We start from the raw sequence: 6,000 nt of genomic DNA on the forward strand, positions 1-6,000 counted from the left end.
CAGAGGAGCTTCAATGAATCATTCTCCAATGTTCTAAAGCCACCAGCCTTGCCCACAGATAGTTGGAGTTTTCAAAGCCAGTAACAGTGGTCAGCTCCATGCAAAATCAAAATCATTAAAATGAAAAAAAAATTTTTTTTTGTAAGCATCTAAAACTAAAGGAGAATCATCTCCCTTCCCCGGCCTTTGCCAATGTCCACCCAAACACACTCAGCCACAGAAATCAAGGTGGCACCTAAGCCACAAGTTGGATACGAATATTTTTTTTAGACTCCAATTCAGCCAAGTTGGGTAAGATCCATAGTGTGGCTATCTCCAGGAGACGAAGAAATTTAGATGTACACCTAGCCTGTAGCCCCCACTCCCTTTTAGATTGGGTAAACCTTTGATTCTCCCCCATCCCCACCCCAGGCATGGGAAGGGAACCCAAGTGCTCTATCATCGAGCCATGTCCCTCTGACTTTGAAAGCAAGAAAAATGATTTTTTTAAAAATGGCAGCTACAGTCTCTACCCTGTTTCCTGCACCTGGTAGGGGACATGGGACCTCCGCCCTTCAGGAAATGGCCCACTCCTCAGCAGCTGGGCTCCTTGGAACAAAGGCCTAGGTTCATTACCGCAGTATCGACCCTGACACGTCCTGCCTGGGCCACCTCCCCCGGAGTTCCTCAATTCACACCCCAAATGAAGTGTAATTGGACCGTGGCACCTTTGAAGTCTCCTAGCAGATTGCCAGCTTTTTGAAATGTCCTTGATTTGCATGGCGAGGACCTGGTTGGAGGTGACATTTTCTTTCCCCTCAGCCCACAGTTTTAAAGACAGAATTATTTTAGATGACATTCCCCAACCATGAAGAAATAAAAATTCTCTAAGCGAGAAGAAGAAAAGGAAAACAACTCTGATGATTTGATTCATCTCTAATTTGCCCTTTGGCCCAGTTCTGATTCTGGGGGTGCCACGTAGGAAGCCGTGATTTCCTTGCAAATTTCTTGCTAAGTCCCTGATCTGGGCGATGACAAGGTGCCAGGAGACTGGTCTAGGAGGTCCTGAAGGCCAGTGGGCCACTGTGAGATCTGAAACCAGAAAACCAGCCCCGCTGCGGGCCTGTGAGCGGGCGAGGGAGGAGGAGGATCATCTGTCTTCCCTGTCTTCCTTCCCAGCCGAGCCACGGCGCCCGGCAGAAATCAGGGCAGAAATCACGTGCAGTCCCGGAAATAAGCGTGTTGTGTGCCCCATGGGGTCTAAAGCCCGATGCTTTCCTGCAAGACAGAAGAGGAAAGGCCCGCCTGCTAGAATCAGGCCTGTGACCTGGGCTGGCCCTTGTCAAGACCACGAGAAGCTACTTTGCTCTGGGAAGCCAGCGGCTCCAGTTTGCAGCCACCACTAAGTGTCTGCTTCTAGAAGCTTCTTCAGGGACAACAGTCTTCTGAAGCAAGCCACCCACTCTCCCCGCAAGCAGTGCTGTCCAGTAGAACTTTCTATGAGGATGAAAGTGTCCTAAAGCTATGCTAACAGGGGAGCCACTACCACATGCGGCTGTCGCACACTTGAGACATGGCTGCTGTAACTGAAGAAATGAATTTCATATTTGTTTTTTAACTACTTTAATTTAAATAGCTGCATATGGCTAGTGGCTACTGCACTAGACAGCATGGGGACAGATGACTTTTAAAAAATCCAACAATAGCGGGGCACAGTGGCACATGCCTGTAATCCCACTGATTTGGGAGGCTGAGGTAGGAGGATGGTAAATTCGAGGCCAGCCTCAGAAGGCCCTAAGCAATTTGGTGAGACCCTTTCTCAAAAAAAATAAAAAGGGCTGGGGATGTGGCTCAGTGGTTAAGCATCCTTGGGTTGGATTGAACCCAGGTACCAAAACCAAACAGAAAACCAACCCTAGTAAGGGAGAGACCTCCTTCCCTCCAAGACAATGCTAGTAATGTCTCAAAGTGGAGAAATCGGGAAGGGTACTTACAGAATTATAGTCCCAGACTGGATGATTTTTTAAGTCGAATCTTTCAAGGCCAGAAACTGACTAGTACCGGGGAGAGTTTTTGACAAAATAGCTTTGGGTTGGTGAACACAGCAAGCAGAGACCTCATATGACGAGTTGTTAGTTTTTTGTTTTTGTTTTTAGGTACTGGGGATTGAACCCAGAGGCACTCTACCGCTGAGCTACATCCTGAACCTTTTTTATTTTTTATTGAGACAGGGCCCCACTAGGTTGCTGAGGCTGGCCTCAAATTTAGGATCCTCCTGCCTCAACCTCCAGAATGGCTGGGATTACAGCTGTGTGCATGCTGGCAACCGCTAGTCTTGATAACAATGTTTTCTTAGTTGATTCAGTCTTGTCTTCCAGAAGCGAGTGTTTCTTAGGGCAAATAACTAAATTTTTTTTGCTTATTCTCAGTATTATTTAAACATGGTGACAAAATAGTAAGCCTGGTCCCAGTACTGTTTTTTGTTTTGGTACTGGGAATTGAATCCAGGGGCACTTAACCACAGAGCCACATCCCCGGCCCTTTTTATTTTTTATTTAGAGACAGGGTCTCACTGAGTTGCTTAGGGCCTCACAGAGTTTGTGAGGCTGGCCTCAAACCTGCCAACCTCCTGCCTCAGCCTCCCGAGCTGCTGGGATTATAGGCATGCAACACGTAGCCCCAGTACTGTTTAACATAGGGATAGGGAAAGACAAATTGCTCTCAGTTTCTGAAGTCAGGAATTGATAGCTGCTTAGTGGGGTGGCCCTGGCCTGGAGTTTCTCATGAAGTTGCAGTTAGGATGTTGACCTGGGATGACAAAAGTCATCTGAATTCTTTAGAAGGGCTGGAGGATCCACTTTCAAAGTGTCTCACTCCCATGGGCTGGTGTGGGCTGTTGGCAGGAGGGCTCAGTTCCTGGCCATTAGGACCCTCCAAAGGGGCTTCTTGAGTGCTCTTATTTTCCCCCCAAGAGAAAGTGATTCAAAAGAGCCAGCCAGCCACACACTTTGGCGCACACCTGTAATCCCAGCGGCTTGGGAGGCTGAGGCAGGAGGATCACAAGTTGGAGGCCAGCCTCAGCAACTTAGCAAGGCCCTAAGCAACTCAGTGAGACCCTGCCGGTAAATAAAATTCAAAAAGGACTGGGGATGTGGCTCAGGAGTACAGCACTTGCCTGGCATTCGCAAGCCCTTGGGTTCAATTCCAGCACATGAAAAAGAAAAGAAAAAAAAGAGGCTCAGTGAGAAGCCGGGGGGGGGGGGGGGGGGGGGGGCAGCGCCTGGAGGCTTGGCGGGGCTGGAGCCTCCCCTCCCCAGCTGACTCCCTTACAGGGCTGGCAGGACGGTGCTGGCTGTTGGCTGGGGGCCTCAGTTCTCTCCCGTGGGCTCTTCATAGTGCTGCTTGGGTGTCCTCGGGCATGTGGGCCTGTATCCCCAGAGCACGTTTCTCCCTGGGGGCAGAATCTGAATCTGAGCCCTTGCCTAGCACCCCAGAGCCCCCTAATGCCTGGTTGGAGTGTTCCATGAGGTTCCAAAACCCGAAAGTCGCCTTAGGTGTTCTGTCCTAATTCCTTTACATTTCTCTGCAAGATACCTTGGGGACTCTGCTTGGGTTGTCAGTGGCCTCAAGGTTTTAAAGAGAATCCATCCTCTTTGTGTGGGAGAGCCTTGTGGGAAAGAGAAAACTCAGGCCAGCCAAGTCTCAGGCCCAGAACTCTCCTTCCTGAACTGGGCTCTGGGCTCTGAGCATGGTCTTGGAGAGTCTGCCTTTGTGGAAACCCAAAGGACTGTCCTACAGGGCAGAGAGCTGTGCTAGCCCCGAGGGAGCGCACGGGATGCACAAGAAGGGGCTCACGTTCTGCTCAGGTTAGCAAGGGGCCCAGGGTTCCAGCTGGGCCGAGAAGGAGAGGCCAAAGTTAGCAAGGCTGCCTTGGGAGCTTGTGCTAATGTCCTGCGGTCAGGAGTCCTGGGGTGGCTTCTGAGGTTGTGGAGCCGCAGGGCTGGGCCAGAGGAAGCAGGAAAACAAGGTGAAGGCCGAATCACAGGGCAGCAGGATGTCGCTGGAGTGCAGAGCATGAAGCAGGAAGGCCCCGAGCGTCTAGCAAAAGTTCTCCGGGTCTGAGCGAAAAGGCTGCATCCTGCGAAGGGACTGGAAGGGAAGGGGGGCAGTTTTGAGAGATATTTGGGTGTCCACTTGGCCAGATTTGGTGCCCAGATTCGATGAGAGGGGAGGAGCTGGCGACCGCGGTGGCCGAGGGAGTTTTTTGTCTAAATGTGCGCTCAGCACTCTGGCATCAGAAAAAGTTTGAGTCATGATGTCATCCACGCAGGGGTCCCGCTGCAGGGGTGAGGCTGTTGCGTGTGTCCCCGGCTCAAGAAGCACACAGTAACGACCCTCTCGATTTGCAGGTCACCAAGCACCTGCACATTGGCCTTCGCATCAGTGAACTGTCCAGGTGGAAAGGGATACCCCGCTTCTACAGGTGAAGCAGCTGGGCCTCAAGACCCAGAACAGTCTAGTATGTTCTCTCAAGTGCAGGAGGTGGCAGAGCCAGGTGTGGAGCCCAGTTGTTCTAGTCATTTCTCCAAAACACCTCTCTGCTTCAGGTCTCGTAGCTTTTGTACCAGTCACTTCTGTTGAATCGAGTTCACGAGTATTTCCAGAGTTCTTCCCGGGCTTGTGTGAAGTGGTCACTGGGCAAGTTTGTGGAGACACAGAGCCGAGCTGTCCTTCAGAAATAGGTCCCCGAAGGCAGGTGGATGTGGCTGGGGCCCAGTTCCGGAAGTCATTAGGATGACAAGGATCTTGGGCACAGGCCCATCCGGGCAGGTGTCGTGTTCACAGAGATCTCGATAATGGACTATCCGCTGTCCCCTTTGCTGATGCCAGATGTCCAGGAACCTGACCTCCCTTGGCTGGTTTCATCTTCTTTATGGCCCCCTCTGCCCAGCATGGACCCCTGTTCCCTGCCACGACCCTCTTTGCGGGTTCCCTCTTCCAGAAAAGGGTGGCCAGGGTTGTCCTGGGACCCAGAAGGCGACTACAAACCCCATCCTCGTCTCCCCCAGTTTCTCCCAAATCAGCACTTTTCATGCTACATTAGCATTTATGGGCTTGATATCTACATGTGGCAAAGGAGCCTCTAGTTCCTGGGTCCTGGGGAGCGTACACCTTCACCTGACACAGCCACTCACTGTCACCCCTCTCCCGCTCCCAGCCCTGCCGTCTCTCACCTGCCTTGTCTTCCCCCACTCTCAATGCTTTAGAGAAAGTGCTCAGAAAGTTCCTGAAGGATTATCTTTACAGACCAAAAGCTCTGCAGATAAAGCGGAGCCCCGCCCAGAGGAGACAGGGGTTCCCCAAACAAGAGGTTAGGCAGGAACAACAAATTTGCATGCAATAAATAGGGGCGTGGCTTCTCTGTTTGAAATGTACCATCCTCCAGGGCAGGGATGTCTTTGGGGTTCATGAATTTCACCACATTCTCCTCCAGACCAAGGACTGAGCTATGCAAACAGCAGTTTGTTTTGTTTGTTTCTTTCTTTCTTTCTTTCCTTCCTCCCTCCCTCTCTTCCTTTCTTTCCCAGGGATTGAACCCAGGGGCACTTTACTGCTGAGCCACATCCCCAGGCTTTTTTTTTTTTGGTGCTGGGGATCGAACCCAGGGCCTTGTGCTTGCAAGGCAAGCACTCTACCGACTGAGCTATCTCCCCAGCCCCATCCCCACCCTTTTTTAAAAAAATATTTTATTTAGAGACAGGGTCTTGCTGAGTTGCTTAGGGAGTTGCTAAGTTGCTGAGGCTGGCCTCGAACTCACGATCCTCCTGCCTCAGCCTCCGCAGCCATTGAGATTTCAGGCATGTGCCACCACACCCAGCACTTCTTAAGGAATTTTGTCTGCTCTGGAATTAATAGCGAGTCCCTCCCTCTCTCTTTTCCTCTTTTCCTTGCTTCCTCTGACAGCTGCGGTAGCAGAGGGTGAAGGTATAGTCCAGGGAATACAGGGGACTGGAGGCCACA

This window comes from Sciurus carolinensis, chromosome X (genome assembly GCF_902686445.1).
Source record: "Sciurus carolinensis chromosome X, mSciCar1.2, whole genome shotgun sequence".
Taxonomy (NCBI): domain Eukaryota; kingdom Metazoa; phylum Chordata; class Mammalia; order Rodentia; family Sciuridae; genus Sciurus; species Sciurus carolinensis.